Here is a 22,251-nt window from a genome sequence, read left to right on the forward strand (position 1 = left end):
CTGCCTGGACCCCCATGATATCCAAATTCATATTTCTTGTCTAGTCTCTTCATTTGTGTGCAGCCCTTCTCCAGGTCCTGAACCCTAGCCATGCAGGGTTTATATTATATATAAAATGAACTAGAAATCTGTGCTGGTTGAATGCTTAGAATACTAAAAGGGTCATGACTGATTAAAATTTCAGGAAAAACGCGAAGCTCCAGCATGTCCACAGGGGCACAGTCCTCTTTACGTGACCAGAATGTGCATCCGAAGGACCCATTAATAGAGAGTCTGGCCTCATTGATGCTTTTGTTCATCTAACTAGAGAAACAATTAATCAGCACAACTATGATTAGGTGCCTGGGTCTTTTCAGGAGAAGACACCAGGAACATGCAGATGTCACATGTTTGAGTGCTCAGTCCTTGGAATGTTCCTTGTTCATCCCAGGCTCCTGCAGGCAACATTGCAGCCGTTTGGAAACTGCAGAAGGCGGAGGATTGGGTGAGCCTCCCACCTGAATCAGCAATGTCTTCTTCTAATGGTCTTGCTTATTTCAGGGGAAAAGAGATTTCTGCAGCTCAAAGGCATGGTTTGAGGGTCCCTAATGGATGTGCCAAAGGGTCTGACTGGCAAACGCCTCATAAAATAATAATTGCTTAGATGCTGCTGTAGATAATTAATTTGGGCTTTAGAAAGCTTTCTCCTTGGTGCATTCAATTCACGAGGCCTCCTGCTCTCGGCGTGAGCTGCAAACACAATTCCTAGGATGACAAGACAGGGTAATCGGAGACTAATGGATTGCCAGCACTGGCTTCTGAGCGCATTTGGAGTGTCCTTGGAGGTATGCTCAGGGTGTGTGGCTTTGTTTTCTTCTCTACTTGAGTGGTGAGGTTGTTGTCATTTGTCTGTTGTATAGAATTATTTCCCCTTCCAAAGCACATGGGGATCCAGAGACACGCAGGGGCACTGGCTTTGCCCACCAGCCTCTTCTGCCAAACCAAAGGAAACAGAAACACAAGACACGAAGTCAAGTCAGTCGTAAAAGATTTGTTAGGACCATCCTGGGGTTTTGATGTCTAAGATAGGAAAGAGTGCAGAAGAGAGAGTCTTATTAAAGCCCAACTTTAGGGTAGGGAAGCTGACCAGTCAGCAGTGTGTTCTGCTCAGCTGGCACAAGAATGTCCAGAAGGCTTCCATTCACTCAGTCACCAAATATTTATTGTGCACCTACTGAGTGTACATATTCTTCTGGGCACTGAGAATACGGAAATAGTCAATGGAACAGACAGTCTCTAGCCACGTGTATGTTCTCTTGTAAAACATAGAGACAATAAGCAAATCGATGAATAGATTACATCAGGAGGTGATAAGTGATAAATGCTGTGAGAAAAAAATAAAGCACGCTAAGGGGAGGGAGTGTCCAGGTGAGAGTGGCATGTTGCTGTTGTATGTGGGTAGACAGGGCACTCCTCTCTGAGAGGGTGAGATTGAGCAGGGAGTGGGTCATGAGACCATTGTGGTGGAGTCACCCAGTAGAGAGGAGAGCAAGTACCAGTACAAAGGCCCTGATGCAGGAGCCCGCTCGGCATATCCAAGGACTGGTGTGGAGGCCTCGTGGCTGGAGCAGGTGGAGCTGGGTGGTGGTGGGAGGTGAGATCTGAAAGGGCTGGGGGTGGAATAAAGATCCAGGTTTTTCTTTTCGGGCCATTGCAAGGACTTGGACTTTATTCTGAGATGAGCGTGTTTGGAGGAGTTTGAGCAGAAGAGGGATGTGCCCTGATCACATTTAGCAAGAGCGCTCTGAGTGCTGTGTGAAGAGCACACCACGGCAGGGGGCAAGGGCAGAATCCAGGTGAAGAGGAGATGGCATGGACCAGGATGGTCAGGGCAGAGTGGTGGGGGGTGGTCTGATTCTAGATGTATTTTGAAGGTAGATGGGATAAGGGATGAGCTGATGAACTGCATATCGGAGGCACAAGAAAGAGAGGTGTGAAGGGGGACCGTAAGCTTTCAGGTCTGCACAGCTGGGAAAATGGAGTTGTTGTCTGCTGAGCCAGGAGCACTGCAGGTGAAGCCAGTCTCTCAGGTAAAATCCTGTTTCTAACTTGTTAAGTCTGAGATAGTTGTTAGCTCTCCACATGGAATACTGAGTAGGCAGCTGTGAGTCTGAGTTCAGGGGAGGGGTCTGGGCTCCGGAGTCCTCAGCCCACAGATGGTATTAAAGGGACTGAATGAAATGACGCAGGCAGGTGTGGATACAGAAAAGAGTGGAAGAGTCCTGGGCTTCTAGAACACACTCCAAGCTGGTAGCTCAGCCGGCCTTGCACTGTCATAATGATGGAGTCAGGCAGAGTCCAGGATCAGGGCTTTCCCTCTCCTGGAGTTTGCTGGGAGAGATTGAAAGAAAATAAGGTCCTAATCTGGTTGGCAAATGTTTGGGTGAGGCCTGCACCTAAACCAGTGATGGCGAACCTTTTGAGCTCGGCGTGTCAGCATTTTGAAAAACCCTAACTTAACTCTGGTGCCGTGTCACATATAGAAGTTTTTTGATATTTGCAACCATAGTAAAACAAAGACATATTTTTGATATTTATTTTATATATTTAAATGCCATTTAACAAAGAAAAATCAACCAAAAAAATGAGTTCGCGTGTCACCTCTGACACGCGTGTCATAGGTTCGTCATCACTGACCTAAACAAAGGGTACTATCCTCTCTACCAAGTGTTCCAGTCCAAACCTCTCCTGACACCCTCCCACCCCCACTCCACAGAGGCAATGCCCAGGGTAGCAATTCTGTCCCCTCTCTGCCAGCTACCATCTTGCCACCTGTGTACTTTCCACCTGTTATCATCTTAACATGGGTAACCAAGAGAACAGTGACTTTATACTGAGACGGATGGCATTTAAATCTTGCTTTCACTGCATGCTAGCTGGGGAACATTGGGCAAGTCTCGGCACCTCTTGGAGCCTCAGTTTCCTCATGTCCACATACCTCACAGGCTTATTTTGACAATTAAATGGGATTATATGTGTAAAGACACTACCCTTGTGTCTGGAAAATAAGAAGCAATTATAATAGTAAATACTATGTGCCAGGCACTATCTTATACATTTTTTATGTATTTACTTAATTATCTCAACAATCCCATGAGGAAGATACTGTTATTATTTCCACTTTACAGACAAGATTAAGTAACTTGGCCAGCTGGTAACTCTAGTGGCCTGGCTCTAGGAATGATTCCTTTAGCCATTATGCTATACTGCTTCTTGAGAATACTTTAGAATTTTTCTACCCTTGTTTTATGAAAAATAAACATATGGCTCAAGTTTTCAACCCGCAGTTTTGTTTTTCCTTGCTACTAAATTGCATTCATTATCTGATCCTAGACAACTGTCATCATCTTCATACTAAAAGCATCAGTTTGATGCAATGGCAAGAAAAGAAAAATTCAAATGTTCTGGAACACAAGAGATAAGGTCTTATCACCAACCTTCTCTGTGGAAGCCGGGTCAGAGGAGCTGCCCACACAAAGCAAGCTGGAGATAAGGCTTTCTTCTCCAATGGACAAGAACTGATCAAAAAGGAAAATTGTGATTTTAGAAAGCCACGGCAGAGGGCACAGACAGTGAGGGATTTGCATGTTAGAATGTCAGCAGAACCTGAAGTCCATTTGTACCTGCACGCATGCATCCGCACGCCTGTGTGTTAAAGTGTGTGTGTGAGTGTGTTGGAAGGGGAGGGAGTACATGTGGATGCTTGTGCATAGGGTGTGCATGCAGGTGTGCATTTGGAATGTGTAACACTTACTGACTAACAAAGGAGTTGGCCCTGTGGGTATCTGGCACCAAAGGGTGGGCTGGGATTAATGATCTGGTTTATGGTCCCTCAAATCATTGAACTGGTGACACAGAAGGAAAAACGGTCACCAGGGAGAAAATAAATTCAATTTTCCATTTTTCCATTAAATAGGACTGCCCTGGTTAGCAAATAAAAGTACAGGACTCCTGGTTAAATTTGAATTTCAGATAAACAATTAATAATTTTTGGTATAACTATGTTCCATGCAATATTTGGGACATCCTTTATCAAAAATTATTTGTTATCAGAAATTCAGATTGAACTAAACTGCTATATTTTACCTGGCAACCTTACCATAAACGAGAATGACTGTGAACACTTGTTGGATTATAAAAATCTTTAAAATCGACAAACTAGCAAAGACCTTTGGTTCTGGTTGGGGAGTCACTCCTTTTCTCTTTCAGAAAATCCCTTAGTGACCGCACCACCAGCCGTGGATGGAGACAGTCTGCTGAGCACTCTGCCCTCTCCCCGGGGAACCCTGCAGATTTCACATCCTCATCCTCAGGAACAATGGCCAGAGCACTTCACAGACTTCATTCTCCACTTCAATAATAATAAAAATAATAATAATAAACAATGAAGACTTTCCGACAGGATTTTAATTAAAGTCCTTTAATTACAGACTTGTAAAAAGTATTATCATGCCGTGGCTTAAAAGCCAGCCAGTATCCTGTAGTGTTCAATTTCTTTTCTCTTTCTAGTTTGCATGGAAACAGAATTCTTCCCTTCAGGTGAATAGCAAACTCCGGGAAGCTGAGGAAGGAATAGCACTGATGGAAATGCAGGGAGGAAACTTCCCATGAACCCTGGGAGCTCCACACAGGCACAGGTGAGGTCCGGAGCAGGGACGGAGAGGGCCTGTGATGATGTGATTGGAGGGGAGCCCTTGAGGCTCGGATAGGAGTCTGGACCACACAGGACTTCTTCCGTTCATCCTTTCCCTGGAACGAAGCAGCATGTGTGGGTAAGCCTTGGGGAGAGTGGGTCACAGCCCCTGAATCTTCACTCTCTTGTTGTGTGAGCTGCAAGCTCTCGGGCCTCTGCTGTCCTCATCTGCAAATGGTACAAATGTTAGTGCCACATCACAGGGTTCCTGTGAGGACTAAAGGGCAACATTCAGAAAGCCGTGTCTGGCTCTCAGAAGACACTTTATAAATGCCAGTCATTATTATTATTATTGTTGCTGGGTCAAGTTTTCCCAAGTTCAGTTATAATTTTTAGTAATAACCTATTCTGAGGGTAGATATAATGCATAGTCCTAGAATAATATGCAAAAATATAGAAAAACCACAGGGAAAAATTAATTCCGAAATACCCATAAAGCTCTCTGTGTGTGTGTCTGTGTTTTCCTCTCTGGATGTACTCGTGGTTCTCAATGCTGATGGTGCACCAGAACCACCTGGGGAGTTTTTAGAAATACAGACACCTGGACCCCAGCCCACATCTCATAGATTAGAACCTATAGGGGTAGGGGCAATGGATCTGTGTTTAAAAGACAACAACACACACCCCAGAATATTCTATTGCAAAATCAGGCTTAAGAACCCTGACAGCCACTCATTCATGTGCTCTCTTTCTCTCTCTCATATCATTTTCAAAAGCTGTACATTCAGCCCTGACCGGTTTGGCTCAGCGGATAGAGCGTTGGCCTGCGGATTCAAGGGTCCCAGGTTCGATTCCAGTCAAGGGCATGTACCTTGGTTGTGGGCACATCCCCAGTGGGGAGTGTGCAGGAGGCAGCTGATCGATGTTCTTCTCTCATCAATGTTTCTAACTCTCTATCCCTCTCCCTTCCTCTCTGTAAACAATCAATAAAATATATTTTTTTTTAAAAGCTGTACATTCAGTTTTATAATCTGTTTTTTCCAAGTTGCCTCATCCCTCATCATAATTCTTCCACAATTTCTGGTGGGGTTTTTTTTTTTTCAAGGCTTTAGCTGTAGCTTCTAATCAGCCCCGATCCACTGCTTTTCACACAGAAGTCCTCTCACAAAATGAATCATTTAAAAATGTCATCACTCCTGCCTTCTCTGGCTGACGAGGCTGCTGTGACTGATGAATAGAGACCTATTATTCCCCATTGCTCTTTCCCCCTCTCTTGAATTCCAGCCCCTACCTGATGGCCATGCGTGGCTCTGGCCTTTGGGTCGTCTCTGTGGCTTTGTGACTACAGCTTGAGGTCATGCTGGCAGACACCTCAGTGCAGGTTTGCACATTTTCTTCCCTAAAATATTACGTTGGTATATAACACTATTTTTCATTTAGTGCTTGGCTGACCATGGTGGCAGTTTATTTCAGCTCAAAACAACCTCCAGGGACTCTGAAGGGCAATTTCCTTGGCTGTTCAGCTGACATTTTAGGAAAATAAAATGACATTAAAATGCCATAAAAAGTCCCTCGTAGACAGCTGTCTCCAATTACTGATTAATAAGAATGGGAATGGGGTGAACAAGGGCCTGAAGCCATTAAGAGCAGACACCCAGCCATGCACGCCCGTCCTGCTGCCAGTGTCTGAGATTGCTGCAATACGTGCAGCCGTCACCAGACAACAGGCATCACCGCCTGTCTGTCCTGCCCGCTGACCCTCCAACTGCTGAAAGGAAGTGCAATGATGGTCATTTGAAAACTTTTCAAAACCTTGACAACCAGGGGCTTCTCAAGAAATGCCTTGATGAAATGTGCAATTGGATGTCATTCGTAGGAAATAGCAAGCGGCTTAGGGTTTGACAGGTTACTCTCTGGTATTTGAGCAGATCGGGCCCTCAGAGCTGGACCAACTGAGGGATAATAATAAGGGCACAGGTCACTCTAAAGACGGCAGGGCTTCGATCAAGAAGCCGGAGCTGGTCAGTGAATGAACAGAAAAGGAATGGTGTGCCAGGCACTCTTGTGGTTGATTGAGGAAGCATCGGCTGACAACCTCTCCTCTCCTGGGGAGTAAATATTTTCAATGGTGCTGGCTGGATAGCTTTCTCTTTAAGAGTGAAAGAGATAAGGATTCTTAGAGGGGAGCCCATGAAATGAGCGGTGGTGTGCTGGCCTGTTCCCCTCATTGCAGGTCTAGGGACAGGAGTCTTAAACATGTGAAAATTTTTGTTCAGTGGGAAAGAACGTGGGTGTTGTAGTCACACAGAGGTGCCAGTTCCTCCCCTTCTAACTGGTTATGTAGTAGCTCCAAGGCTCAGTTTCTTCCTCAATGTGATGGGGAGAGGTACTCGCTTCAGAGTGCGGAGCCCAAGCAAGGTCAGTGCATGCACAGCCTGGTGTATGTAGAGCTGGTTTCCGTAGTCATCAGGGCCAGAGGGAGAGGAAGTGAAAGTCTCAGCACCAGGCTGAGATGGGCGATGTTGCTCAGGGTGACAGAAGGCTTTGCCTGAGGAGCAACATGACTCAGACCTCTTTCTGTGGCTAAGGCCCGGGCTGAGACCAGGCTCCTGAGTGTGATGGTTCAATGGTCTGCCACGCCAGTGTGAGCATTGCCCTCCTCTGGTTGGTGGGTTAGCAAAGCCTGACTGCTAACAGAAGTCCTCCTGAGGCCTGCCAAAACAGAATGATTCTTCTCCGTGGGGCCATTTATGCTATGATTCTTTTTGATCCCAAATAATGGAAATTGCAGGGTCCCAGGAGGCCAAGATCAGTCAGAAGAGTTGTGCACTTTATCCCCGATGCCCCACGGCTCCTGTCTGCCCTGAACATGGGCATCTTCAGTTCCCAGTGGTCGGCAAACTCATTAGTCAACAGAGCCAAATATCAACAGTACAACGATTGGAATTTCTTTTGAGAGCCAAATTTTTTAAACTTAAACTATATAGGTAGGTACATTGTTATTAACTTAATTAGGGTACTCCTAAGGCTTAGGAAGAGCCACGCTCAAGGGGCCAAAGAGCCGCATGTGGCTTGCGAGTTTGCTGACCACTGCTCCAGACCATCCTCACCCCAGGGATGGCATCTCCCATCTGACGGTGACGGTGACGGTGACGGTGGACGGCAGAGGAGATGCCCAGGACCCAACCAGGTCTTTGTAAGCCCATCTGGTGACTGAGCCAGGGAAGGAAGCTTTGCTAACCCTCTTTATTAGTTTCTTCAGAGCAGAAACTGAGCACCCATGATGGCATTACATTCCATCCCTCCCTCCTGGACACTGAAGGGATGGTTTCTTCTTGTTCTTAAAATGAAACAAGAAAGTAGGCGAGAATAATTTATAAACAAAGCATAGTTTTAAGCACAAGATTTATGTACATCTGTTCTCCCCCCTTATGCAGAGAGGCAACCTTTCTCTTATTGTAAAAACAATAGATATTGAACTCAATCTGCTCATTGCTCTTGCTTTTCATGAGGGAAAGGAAAAGATAGCCACATGGGGTGGTCTTTGGGCCCCATAGGGAGAATTTTTCATGATAGGAGCCAACATCCCCAAGTGCCTACCACTCCCCAGCAGTGTGTTAGATACTCTACAAAATTATTTCACACCAACTTTTCTTGTTTTAAAGATAACAAAACTGAGGTTTTAGCTGAGAAACCTCAGAGAAGAAATCAGGAGAATCATGGGAACTGAGTAGTAACTGCCCTTCCCCTTGTCTGAAGAGAAAAGGATCAGCAAGGTGCATGCCCCAGGACCATGAAAGGAACTCAGGGCCTGGGTTCTGGCCAAATACAGTCAGCAAAGGACACAAAGTGACTTATGGACCTCTTGGATAAGTCAAGATTCTTGGGTGCAAGTGACAGAAAACAAAACTCAAGCTCGCTTTAAGCTCAAAGAGAAGAAATCTACTGGCTCACCTAACTGTGAGGCGTGGCTGGGACCAGACATGTAAATAACATTCGCTCTCTGTCTCCTTTCTCTCCTCTGTGTCAGCCTCCTCCTCTCCTGTCACAGGCAGGCATCCTGCACTCAGCCAGGCCCTTAAGCCCCTAGCTCAGCGAGACGAGCAGAAACAGCAAGTCCTCTCAATGAATATTAAACCTACACAATGATACTGAATATAAATGGAGAGTGGGGCTCTGATAAGTCCTGTTTGTCTGGTGTGCCCGTCGCTGTACCAATTATAATCCCATGATGGGGTAATAGGGTATGAGGACAAGCATGGCCAGGTAGGGCAGTAAACTGTGCTTGACAATTCCATGTGAGTGACATGGACTTGGGGTGAAGGAGCTCCCTGGAGGAAGTCAGGGGAGCCGAGCAGACAAAATAACAGATGCCCATTAGGCCCCCGGACTGACATTTGAATGTTGATTCTTTTGTGCCCCTACTTACTCTGAACATGACAATAAGACATACACCACATGGCTCAGTTTGCCAGGGCTGCCATAACCAAGCTCCATAGACAGGGTGGCTTAACCAGAACTTTATTTTCTCACAGCTCTGGAGGCTGGAAACCTGAGCTCAGTGTGCCAGCAGGGCTGGGTCCTGCCTTGCAGGTGGCTGCCTGCTTGCTAGGGGCCGACAGTGTGTGAACACAGAGAGAGGTTTTTGGTGCCTCTTCCTCCTTTGATAAGGGCACTGGTTCTATTGGATCAGGACCCATCCCGCCTCATTCCTCCTTACAGGCCCTAGCGCCAGTACAGTCACATGGGGGTCAGGATTTCAACATATGAATTTTGAGGGGACCTAATTCAGTCTAGAGCACCCTTGAGCTGGATATTTCTGGAAGATACAGTTTGTCTCTGTCCCACAAAAAATCTCAATGTTCTAAAAAACACTCTGTGCTTGAAAATGATTGTCAGAAATATTTGAAATTCGGGGTAAGTGGGATTCAAAGGAAAGAACTTACCTCTAGATTCTACGCTCCAGGCAGGGACTGTACCTCAGTATTTCAGAGTTTTCAATGTAGGGGTCAGTCCTGGTAACACATGAATGAAGGAGAGATGATTCTTCCTAAAGACATGACAAGGCCAGGAGTTTGTGGGGCCATCTTGTCTCACCCACATTGGGTCCCCGGTAGGAACACAGCAAGGGAAGGAGGGCTCCTGATGCCACTGAGGGTTGACTAGCCTGGAATTTTAAGAGGCAGCCAGTCTCTTGCTGTCTGATCTGGTTCTGGTTCTGGTTCCGAAGACACCGCTGCTAACAATAAGCTCTGGTGCTCCATCTGCACTGTCCCCAGAGAAAGAAAATTTACACTTGGAATCTGGTATAATAAAAGCGTTTTTTAAAAAAATAAAATACAGTGTTTATACCCATGCACACAAGTTCAGTTCATTTAAAGATAGTCTCAGAAAAACCCTTGTTCTTCTGTATTTTTTTAAGGATTTCCTCCTAAAATCTAGGGAGTTTTGTCCTAGGGCCTGTCTGCTCATTTTCTTTTCTGGTTTTAGATTTCAGAACCAGTTATAGTTTGCTGCTGTGTTAAAGCCTCTGTCATTATTTTCTTAACTTTTTAGGAATGAAGAGGACGAGGTGTAACTGCTTCCAAATAGCACGCGTTTTCACGGAGCGTGGTGGAGGCTCACTCTGCAGAGGCCTGTCTGGGTACCAGGCCTGGCTCCACCCCTCACCAGCTCTGGGCTCTGGGCTGGTTAATCCTTCTTAGGCTCATAAAGTTGTAGGATATCTATACTAATAATAGCCTAGGTGGCATCACGCCCTCACGTTACAAGATGGCCATCACAAGATGGCTGTGAGCACAGCGGAGGCGGGGCCCAGTGGCCGCTCCACGCTCCACGTGGTGAGGCCTGGGGATCCCACGGCTCTGCACAGCTCGGAGGAGGTGGTTCGACAGCGGAGGCAGGTTGCAGCAGGGGAGGGCAGTTGTGGGCGATCAGGCCGGCAGGGGAGGGCTGTTGGGGGCGAATGGACTGCAAAGTGGAAAATACAGAATGGGGTAAAAGTAGATTTACAGTTGTTCACATGGAAAATAATAGAGTGATTAATAAATAATAATGCAGAATAAACTCTGTGTTTTGCATACTCACAACTGTAAACCTGCTACTGCCCCACCCTGTATTTATCATCTGGGTCTTCACTGGAAAGTGAGCAGATCCCTGGTCCAGTCCACTGGGAGTTCATTGTGAGTCACAAGTGGGATATGTACACTGAAGGGCCAGTTCTCTCCTGGGACCCACTTATAAAAATACAGATGCTTAAAATCATTTGTGAATGAGTCAGCGAATGAACAAATGCCCACACAAGAGAGAGGAGACCAGAATTCACAGGAGACCGGGCTCCAGCCTGGGGATACATGAAGGAGGAATTCGGGAGCTGGAGTCCTGGGGAGGAAAGCGGGTGATGGCACGCACTCAGAGGAAAGGGCTGAGGTGTATTGGCAAATGTTGCATCAGAGAAGGAAATAGGGTTGTTTAGCCCTGAAGAAGCTAACGCCCAGGGGAGATTTCAACAGCATCAGCATCATTGACAACATTCATTGAGTCTTATATACGAGGCTCTTTCAACATATCATCTCATTCAATCCTCACAACAACCCTCTTAGAGTGGTAGTGTAAGTCTGACCGTTTTAAAAATGACAAATCGGAGGCATAAAAAGTTTAAATTGCCCAAGATCACACAACCCATAAATGAGGAAGCTGATATTCAATCCATGCAGTCTGCCTCTAGAGCCCATGTGCTTAATTGTATACTGTTAGCTAGCTGTCCTCCATGGCTTAAAAGGATATGAATAACCTTGTTATCTCCAATTCCAACAGACAGAGAAAAGAGATTCTGGTTCAATTCAAGAAAGACCTTTCCAATGTCCATCCAATGTGATGGAACAGGTTTTTTATTGGGGAGAAAACCTTGTAACTAGGGTGTGTTCAAGTAGGAGCCAGGTACTTGGCCTAGAGTTCAGAGAGCGGATTCCAGAATAAATAAGAGCAGATGTCCTCCAAGATCCCCTCTTCCTCTTGATTCTATCATAGTCTGGGCCTTGGGACACTCCCTAGGATGGTTGACTTAGGTCAGCAAGAGGCCGCAGTGGAGGAGGACCTAGGAGGGAGGCATGTTTCTCATCGATTTATATATATTAACTCATTTAACCTTCAGAACAGCTGAATGAACAGATACCTTGAATATCAATGTTCCTATTTCACAGATGCAAAACTGAGTCATATAGTGACTGCATAATTTATCCCGACTCATATAACTAGTAACTATTAGAGCTAGGAGTTGAATTTAGGCCAGCTGATTGCAGAGCCTGTGCTCTTAAGCATTTCCATATAAAAATCTCTTACTAAGAGGGAACGTGTCATTTGAAGAATGTTCCTTTTACTCCCTCTGCCTCCGCAACAAGATTTTTGATACAGCCTCTTCCCGTGTTGCACACCATTGTATTACTAGAAGTTAATGGTAACAGCTGCCACCGTAACATTCTCATTTTGTCAGGTGATAATTTGTACGGTCTGATTCTTCTGCTTCAGAAGCAGACTCAGAGGTAGGAGGTTCCCCAATGCATCATAAGCTCTACAGACTAATCACGCTGCTACAACTATGTTCATTCTCTCGGAAGTCCCATCTGAACATATTAACAATAATGTCCTACTTACAATGTGTCTGGCTCCTGTTAAAGTATTCCTTCTACTGTGGAAAACACTGGATTTCTATACCTCTTCTACCTGACACTAGTGATTCCTGCATATTAGTTTCCTTGAAGATGCAATTTGATAATAGCTTGATGCATAGTAGGTGCTTAATACATATTTGTTTAATACTTGAATCAATTGAAATTTATTGACTTTAGGGGAATGATGGTGATAAGAAAATTTATTTTCCCTTCTGGTGCTTTTTGAGCTCTGAGGATGAGCAGCTGGTATGATTTTGCTTTCCTCTCCGAGATTTGTGTTTCCAGTCACTGAGCAAACAAAAATTAGAGCAGCTCCTCAATTACTTTGCTTTGCTGAGTATAAAAAATATTTCTCAAGAAAAACTGTTGTGGTTGTTATTTAGACAAGCACCATGTTTCCAGCCTGCTTTTCTTGCAGATCTCTTTCTCCTCCATATTCAAAGAAAGCATTGCCAGTCCAATCAGGACACAGAACATGAATAGTTAAATAACTGATTCACTCTGTAGATAAGAATCCAGGCTTTCATGTCTAAGGAGACCCGCTTGACTCATTGTGTACAAGGACGGAGCGTTCCTTGCCTGGATTAGTGCTTTAATTAACTGTCCAGCCTCTCAGGGCAGTCACTGTTCCAAAGGTACAGAGATGTGAGCCTTATGTTAAGGTGATTGCTTAAGCAAGAGCTTTCTTATTAGGTCTGCACTTTCCTTCTTCCTCTTATGTCTGCTCAGGGACTGAGCTTTATAACCCAATATGGCAAAACTGGCATCCTCTCCCCGGATAAGTGGCCCTAGAGACAGGGTAGTACATTGCAGGCTCCTCAAGGCAAGAACTTTGTCTTATTGTCTTTGTGCCTCTCAGCTTTGCACAGTGCCTAGCACACAGGAAGCGCCTAAGAAATCTTGGCTGAACTATTCAACTGAGGTCCATTCAGAAGGCACACACTCTGATCATCTTCTCTTTTAGCCCCCCCCCCCCAATTATTGTATCACCAGCCTCCAAATTTTATAGATTCTATAATGTTCAAAACATTTAACCAACAAGCAGCATGCGCACTGACTAATGACCCATGGGTTTAGAACAGGATCCCCAAGGACCCCTCCTGCAATAGACACTAACTCATATTTCCTGTTTCACTTGGGGATGTAGGGAAGGGACATTAAAGGGAAGGGCACCACGATTGGCTACTTACTAGCTGAAAGGGAAGTATTTAAATATTTTAACGCCTAGCCGGTTGGCTCAGTGGATAGAGCTTTGGCCTGCAGACTGAAAGGTCCCGGCTTTGATTCTGGTCAAAGGCACATGGCCTGGTTGTGGGCTCGGTTCCCAGTAGAGGGTGTGCAGGTGGAAGCCGATCAATTATTCTCTCTCATCATTGATGTTTCTATCCCTCTCTCCCTCTCCCTTCCTCTCTAAAATCAATAAAAATATATTTTAAAAATAAATATTTTAACAACAGTTCAGCTATATTAGTGTATACCAGTTGATTGTATCTGTTTAATTCCCTCAAAGCCATCCACTACAATGCAGCCAGACTTACCTTATTTTTTTCCAAAATAGAAATATCATTGCTTTTCTTCCTACATAAACATAGTTGTTGTAAATATATAATAAAATAAAATTAGCTGGGAAGATGATAGGGGTAGCATTGTTTTTTTAAATTTCTCTGAATCTCCAAATGAAGACAGAGAGAGCGACTAGATGGCTAAACCAAAAAGTCATGTACACATGGGAGAAAAAAACAAATGACAAGATAGGCCCCAAATCCACAAATGCACAAAGACCTGCATGGTATTAACATCTGTGCAGAAGAAAGCAGAGGGAGCAGTGGGGCATCTGACGGATCCGAGAGCAGGAAAGTCCCCAGTCAACAGGCATCCCCTGGAAAGCCAGCCGGCCAATTAGAGAACAGCAGCTGCAACTGAGAGGAGCTTTGCCAACTCCAACAGCAGGAGAGTGGAATGGGTTTGCTATAAAAACAGAAGGAGCTGGAGTAGTCCAGCCGCTGTGAACTCTCAGAACGGACCAGCCTGGGTAATCACCAGCTAAACTGTTATCACATTCGAGAACTAAGGGAATATTGTTCACAGGATTTTATTTGAGAACAGGCTTCAGACAGGAGAGACATGGTGAGAATTAAAAATAAGTTTTTTAAGTTAAAATGAAATGGTTGTTAAAAGGAAGAGAGTATGTTATGTAATGGTTATATGACCATATAATGCAGATATAGCACAGCTATTAAAAAGTGAGGGAGCAGGGTAGGGAGAGTAAATGCAAAAATGTTCTCAAATGTCTTCAGCAATAATATTTAGTAGTATTAGTATTGCTATTCTGAGTCAGTTTGAGAATAAATTAAATGAGCAAATATAGGATATTCTATCATGCCTGTGTTCTGAAGAACCAGGATTCTCACTTGGTAGAAAGAAAATATAGATATAATACAAATGAGGTTAAGTAAAAATAAACACAATTATATTTTAAGGCTTAGTATACCTATATACCTATATTATACAAAATGCTCTCCCTATGTATAATAAATATATACATATATTCTGTAGTCTATAGGATGTGTGTGTGCAGTCTTGATAGTCTTATCTCTGTCAACTGAGAGGCCTAAACATTTTGTGATCAAGGCAGCAACATAGAGCATTCTTAGTTCCAAATGGTGATCTTGAGATCCCATTTACCAATAAATAAAGTTAAGGCTTCTTGAAAAGATGGGTGATTCTCAGAGAAATAGCTTATTCCTATCTTGGACTGAAAACATACAACATGAGTTTAGAACACTTTGTCATACTGATAGCAAGGAAAGTACCAAACACTCCCAGGGACCTGGCAGGAAAACCCCAGAAGCTGGGCCGAAGAAGCTCTTGCTGCCAAAGACCAGCCAATGTGCTTTCAGAAAGGATAATCATTGCAATTAGTTGAAATCCATCAAATATGTTTAAATTCATAAATTCATACAAATATTTTTTAAAAATGTATTACTTTAAGAGGATGATACGGAAGCAATTCATTATCTTAAAAACTGGTAAGTAAAGAAATGTAAACAAACATTTACCTTGCCTTTTCTTAACATTTATCTTAACACCAGATAACCAGTAAGGATGAATTCTCTCTTTATGAAAGCATTTCCATTAATAAATGAAAAATATGTAGAATTAGAAATCTTTTAAAATGTTTATTGTTTTTACCAAGATATCCTATCTAATAATAGACAAACATGGTAATTGACTGTACCTTTGCTATGCTTCCCATTGGCTAATCAGGGTGATATGCAAATTAACTGCCAACAAAGATGGCGGTTAACCACCAACAAAGATGACAGTTAATTTGCATATGTAGGTGCAATGCTGGGAGGCGAAAGGGGAAGGATGGAAGAAGCCGCCTGCTGCTGACGGTGATCGGAAACCCAGGCGGCAGGCAAGAGCCAGGTGGCATGGCAAAGGCGGCCCCCTACCCCCCGGCCCGTGATTGGAGAACCAGGGCCACCTTTGCCAGCCCCCCAGCCAGTGATCTGAGAATCAGGGTGGGGTAGGGAAGAGGTGGCCGCCAGCAGCCGCCTCTTCCCTGCCCCCCACCCAGCCGGTGTTTGGTGAAGTACCTGTATTTTTTTTTTTCACAGTACCTGTATTTTTAATAATTTCTTGACATGGTAAAAGAATTTTACCTTATGATCCAACAGTGGTGGGGTGAGGAGAAGGAGCAGCAGAACAATCCAACAAACAAAAAGGGAAACAGAAATGCATGGTGGAAGGGATTTGAAGGGTGGGTAGGGGCATTGCCCAACTAAAATGCAATTGGTTTGTTACTGAGTACTATTCATGGGAAGACAGCATCCTGACTCCTTCTCTATACAGCATATTGGGAGTAAAAATGATGCATCCAGGTGGAAATATGATTAGGGGTTGGAAGACAGACAGGGAAAGAAGAAGTCATATAGACACTGAGAGAGTCACTGGCTGGCTGGCTGCAAATACTGACTCTCCAGTAGTGATAGAATAAAAAAGTGGGAGATATCTCTGGAAGATTCAAGAGATAGGGGGCAACTCTTCTATGGTTTTGACTTGCCCAGTAGATTTCCACATACACACATGTACATGCCTATGTTTGCATGCACACACATATACACATAACTGACTGCCCTCCCTGGAAGCACAGAAGAAGAAGAAGCCGCCCACCTTTGGTCCAGTTGCTAGTGCCTGCAGCTGGCTGCAGCCCAGGAGACGGACAAGCCACCCGCCCAAGGTCCCAGGCTGCAGCCACCCAGAGAAGCTGCCAGCCCTGTGGTCCAGGGCACCAGCGCCTATGGCCAGGGAAATAGGTTCCCTCTTCTCCTACTGTAGTCATTACTTCAATATTCCCCTTCTGAATTTCTCTCCTATGCTGCAACCCAACTCCACTTTTCATCGGAAGGATAGGGAACAGAGAGAGCAGTGTTAGAAGCTTACATTTTTAAGCCGGTAAGGTTGGTACTTAAACATATAAATGGAAAACTAGAGTCCTTAAGGTAACAAAGGCTACAAAGGACAGGGACAGCGCATGACCTATTATATCCAGCAATCCATATGGGGACTGAAAATTTTGCAATGATGACAATTAGTGAAGATATGAATCAACTAAAATAGTTGACAGGGACAATTCTTCCATCTTTGAAAATATCTACATCAAATCTGTTTAAATAGATTTTCATCTGCATAATATAACACATTCTGACAAGACCACCACCACCACCAATGTGGTCAGTGTTGTGCCTATAAATGTTTAATAACTGAGGGAGCCCCCCCCCTCCCAAGTGCACAAATTTTTGTGCACTGGGATACTAGTATAGAAATATTTACTTTGTAATCCTTAAAAAGTCGATTGGGGAACTGATCAACAGCTACTAACATCACCAAAAGAGAGACAACCAGACATGACATGCCTCTTGATGAAGACACAATACTACCTGTGGTCTTGCCAAGGAGAGTCTGGATCCAGCTGCCATTCTGTAGGAAAGACATGTACAGAGGAACAAACTGGAGTGGACCATAACTGTGCAAACAGCAAAATTCAGACTGCGGGAACAACAAGACAAATGCCCAGGGTTCTTCAACGGATTCAGGAAAAGAGAGGCATGAAGGGGGGTCCTATAGATGAAAGAGACTTAAACAACATATCAAATTTTTAAAAATGGGTAAGACATCCAGAAATGCATGCACACTTGAGTGATAAACTACAAAAAATGTAAGAAAATTAGTACTTAAAAATTCAGGATATTTACTTTTGTGGGGAGGAATGGGGGTGAGGCACAAGTGGGGTTTCTATGATAAACATTTTGCAATATATACAGGTATCAAATCAATATGTTGTACACCTTAAATGAATACAATATTATATGTTAGTTATATCTAAATAAAAGTGTGTGGGGGGGAATCTCATCACCCCAAAATAATGTGTTAACATAATTCAAGAAGTGTCTCTATTTACATATAAAGTTAAGAGATGAGAGAGAGCATTTTATGATCATTTATCCATGTCATTTTAATTAAAGTATTAAATTTAAGTTTTACTTTTACAGAAGAAAAGAAACTAAAAGTAAACTAAATTCAGTTTCTGATAACTTTCTTTTCCCACCATGGGAGAAGTGTTTTTCAAGACATTCCTGAAGTAAAAAAAAATTAGGAAATAATTAAAAGGTTGAAGTTATGACATTTCTTTTGATTTATGATTTAATTTTAGATCATTGCAATTGGTTCCCTGAAGGTGAAAGATGAGGCAATTTTTACTTTCTCCCCGTCTCATTCTCCCACCTCATGATTTAAAAAATCTTTGTATTATTTTTATATTATAAGGATTTGTAACATTTACATTTTATAGAATTCAGTTGTTTGCTCTTAGTTCTGGATTTAAATAGCTCACCAGCCTATCACCAGTACTCTTAACCGTTCCTTTGGTGTTTTCTGTTCCTGAATCTCTTTAATTAAATTCATCTCCTTGTCCTGAAGTAGTTGAATTTTTTTTTTTATCATGAAAGACTCGAGTGTTTTACTCTCTGAGTTCTTTCATGCCTGAGACATCTACCTGTGGTGAGGTGAAATATTCCTAGGTCATACTTTTTTCTCTCTAAACTCTGTTGACATGGCTTCCTTTTCTTCTGGTATTGAGATGGTTTGGAAATATCTGTGTGCATCCTACCCATCTCCGTGGAAGATTTGCCTTTTCTGCCCAGATGTCTAAATAACCACTTTCCTTTGCAAATGGTTCATGTTTGTTCAAAGTAGGGTTTTTTTCTGTCATACTGTAAAAATTTTCCTCTGCAGATTCAATTCTTCCTTTATTTTAGGAAAAACATTCCTGTATTGTGTTTCTGAAAGCCTATTTTGTTGCATTTATTGGATTTTCTACCCTAATTAGGGACACCAATTATCCCTAGGTTTGATTATATCCTGGTTCTCTTATTATCTTCTCCATAATTGCTTTATTCCCTCTGTATTTTCCCTTTGTATTTGTCATAATTATCTCAAGTTTTTTATCCATGCCATTAATTCAATTTTCAATCATGTCTTTCCTGTTATTTGGCATTTCTGATTTATGTGTTAGGTATATGATGATGTTTCAGTACTTGATTCATTTCCTTAGCTCTGAAATATCCTTTTTATTCTCCCTCTGTTATTTTATCATCTCAATTTTGAGGTCTTCTCTCGGGTTCATATTCTTATTAAGGTCTTTTTAGTTCAAGGCACTCCCTGGGGATCTCCTGTATCTTGGAGCTATGTTTTCTTCCAAACCAGCTCTTCATAATCACCCATTATTTTCCTTCATCTCCTCCCCTCCATTTTTTTGACTGTCACCATGTAATTTGTTTTCATCTCATTCTTGTTTAGTAGGGGCAGCTCCAATAAGATCTTTTTTGTAACTGTTGTAGTATAGTATGGATGAAGTCTCCTTGCCCCACTTCCCACCTTATCCAGAGTGAGTTTGTTGCCCTGTCTCTGAGCTTGTTTTGTTTGTTTTGTTTTTTAACATTAGGTATTAGAAAAAGAAGAACCTATGATCTTTTACTCTGCTACCTTTACCCTGAAATATTAGAAAGCTTTTTCTAAAATGCAAGTTTTATCCTGCCACACCTTGCTTAAAATTCTCTGGTGGCTTATTATAGCTTTTAGGGAGAATGTCTAAACTTCTTAAATTGTATCCAAGAGCCTTTATTATTAGGCCCATCTACCTCCCCAGTGTCAGGTCTCCCATTATTCTCTACCTCATTTGTTAATTGATCTTGGAAGGCTTTTTGCTGAGCCTGGATCTGCCTCAGAACCCTTCTCAATGCAGGTAGCCTATTGGCCATCTGCTCTAATTAAATCCCATTCATTCTTGAAAGCTTAGTTCCAGTGTGTTTTTCTCTGGGAAGTTTTCCCAGAATCCTCCTCCTTTCCTTGTCCTCCTTTGTGTACACTGCCCCTCTTTTGTACTTTTCTGCTGTAGAATTTATCATACTAAATTATAATTGTGCTTTTTATGTATATTTTTTTATCAATTTCAGAGATGAAGGGAGAGGGAGATAGAGATAGAAACATCAATGATGAAAGAGAATCATTGATCAGCTGCCTCCTGCATGCCCCACACAGGGGATTGAGCTGGCAACCCAGGCATGTGCCCTGACGAAGAATCAACCACTGAGTCACGCCAGCCAGGCAATTGTAATTGTTTTGCACAGTATAGTATAATGGGTTTTGGAGCTAGACTATCTGGGTTCAGAAATTAGCTCTGCTATTTGCTATTTGCATGACTTTTTAGGCACATTATGTAACCTTTCTGTGCCTGTTTCCTTATGAGAACTAAATAGGTTAATGCATGTGAAGCTTTCATTACTCACATGCTCAATAAATGTTATTTATTTTCTTATTATTTTTTATTAAAGGGAGCCATCATTGACAGCAGTAATGGTCTTGTAAGACCCAGAGCCTCTACTTGACAATCCAGGAGCTGTCCGAGGTGCTAAAATAATGTTCTTCATCACAGGACAATACCCCTATTGTCTGTCATACATTTAGCTCCATATGGGACAAATCCATGGTTATATCTTCCGGCTTTAGTAGTGGATGGAGTAACTGTTTCTTCCTTTGCATTCCCACAAGCATCATCCTAGTCCTGGGCTTGGTAACTTCATCAGCTTCATTTTGTGTGACTGAGGTCAGCCTCCTAACTGGTCTCCCTACCTCTGGACCATTTGATTGACCAAAATTCACACTTATTCACATGATCCTTCTCCAAATCTATCTTTATATCAAGTCATGTCCCTACTTACTAACTCACAAGACATTTCAAAATAATAGAAGCAACTCAAATGATAATATACCTATGAGAAATGTACATTAAGAAGACAATAAAATAATTATTAAGGCCATATAAAATATAGAAAATAATCTGTTGAGGGGGAAATAGCAGACTAAAATATGGTTTTTTAAAACCAGGCTTAATTCCCTTTAATTTTTCTTGTATAAAACTATGTGTGGCCACAGCTGGATGTGGGTCCTCTGCATGGAGATTCTGACGTGGGTCTTTACAGGTTGGTCAGTGAATTCCTGACAGGGGGACGTGGTGGGCACAGCCTCCTTCCAGAGGTCGGGGTGAGGCAGCAGAAAGTCTTGAAGATGGCATCAAAGGAGGCTGTGGCAAAGTTGCCTAGAGCGGCAGTGCATCCCTGTCCGAGGTGCAGCCATCCCCAGTGCCATTTTTTCAGCAGCAGCTTCATGGGACTAGGGCAGTGATGGCGAACCTTTTGAGCTCGGTGTGTCAGCATTTTGAAAAACCCTAACTTAACTCTGGTGCCATGTCACATATAGAAATTTTTTGATATTTGCAACCATAGTTAAACAAAGATTTATATTTTTGATATTTATTTTATATATTTAAATGCCATTTAACAAAGAAAAATCAACCAAAAAATGAGTTCTCGTGTCAGTGTCACCTCTGACATGTGTGTCATAGGTTCGCCATCACTGGACTAGGGGCTATGGCAACACCAATGCCCCTGGCGGTGGGGAACAAGACCACCAGCACAGAGCAACATCAGCCAGTCACTCTACAAGGGACAGTGTGGGGCCTGCCGATCTTGTTCCCTCAGTCGCCTGGCCACACAAGGATTACAGAGAACTTAGTCAGCATGATGGCCCCACGGATGGCAGTAGCTACTTCCCTGTGGCATGTAACACCCCGACCAACATGTCCGTTGTCATCCCCAATGGCGACAAATGCCTTGAACCTGGTCTGCTGGCCAGCACGAGTCTGCTTTTACATGGACATAATCTTCAAAACCTCATCCTTGAGGGATGCCCCCAGGAAAAAAAATCAACCATCTCAGATTCCTTGATGGGCCGGCAGAAGAGAGAGATCTCCCCCAGGGACTTGATCTTCATGTCCTTGACCGTGAGGCCCAGCTTGGCGACAGGGATCCACTCCTTGTCCTTGGCCTTGCCTCCGCCAGCTCTGTGGCCTCAGCCCTCGCCCTGACCTAAGCGGAAACCTTGGCCCTGAATGCCGCTGCTAAACCCTCCACAGATGTCGCCGTGGCTCCCATTCCAGGGCTCCTACGGGCCTGTGGGCTCTCCCGCTGCACCAGTGTCAGCTGCCATTTGGTGTTTCCTCAGAGAAGAAGCTACAATATGGTTTTAACAACATTCGTGCAATTACTAAACATGTATTGAGTAACTATTTTGTGATAGGCCTTAAAGACGTAAGAATTATTAAGACAGTCCCTTCTTTAAAGAACGTCAGAGTCTAACAGGATAGATAGCCTTGTAAACAGACTGCAAACAGAAGTGCATTTGGACAAGAGTAGGAAGAAATATGGAAATAACATTAGAGGTAAAAGTGTGGGTAAATTTTGTTTTTTAAATATCTGTTAGGAAGCGAACCCCACACAGACTCTT

General features: G+C 43.3%; 1 pseudogene; it reads right to left on the reverse strand.

Moving 5' to 3' along the window:
• Positions 1–398: 398 nt before the first annotated feature.
• LOC139006320 (small ribosomal subunit protein uS5 pseudogene) lies at positions 399–21,954 on the reverse strand (annotated as a pseudogene).
• Positions 21,955–22,251: the final 297 nt, after the last annotated feature.

Source organism: Myotis yumanensis, unplaced genomic scaffold, assembly GCF_028538775.1.
Source record: "Myotis yumanensis isolate MYYU_CA2020_CCGP unplaced genomic scaffold, mMyoYum1.0.hap1 SCAF_3, whole genome shotgun sequence".
Classification (NCBI taxonomy): Eukaryota; Metazoa; Chordata; class Mammalia; order Chiroptera; family Vespertilionidae; genus Myotis; species Myotis yumanensis.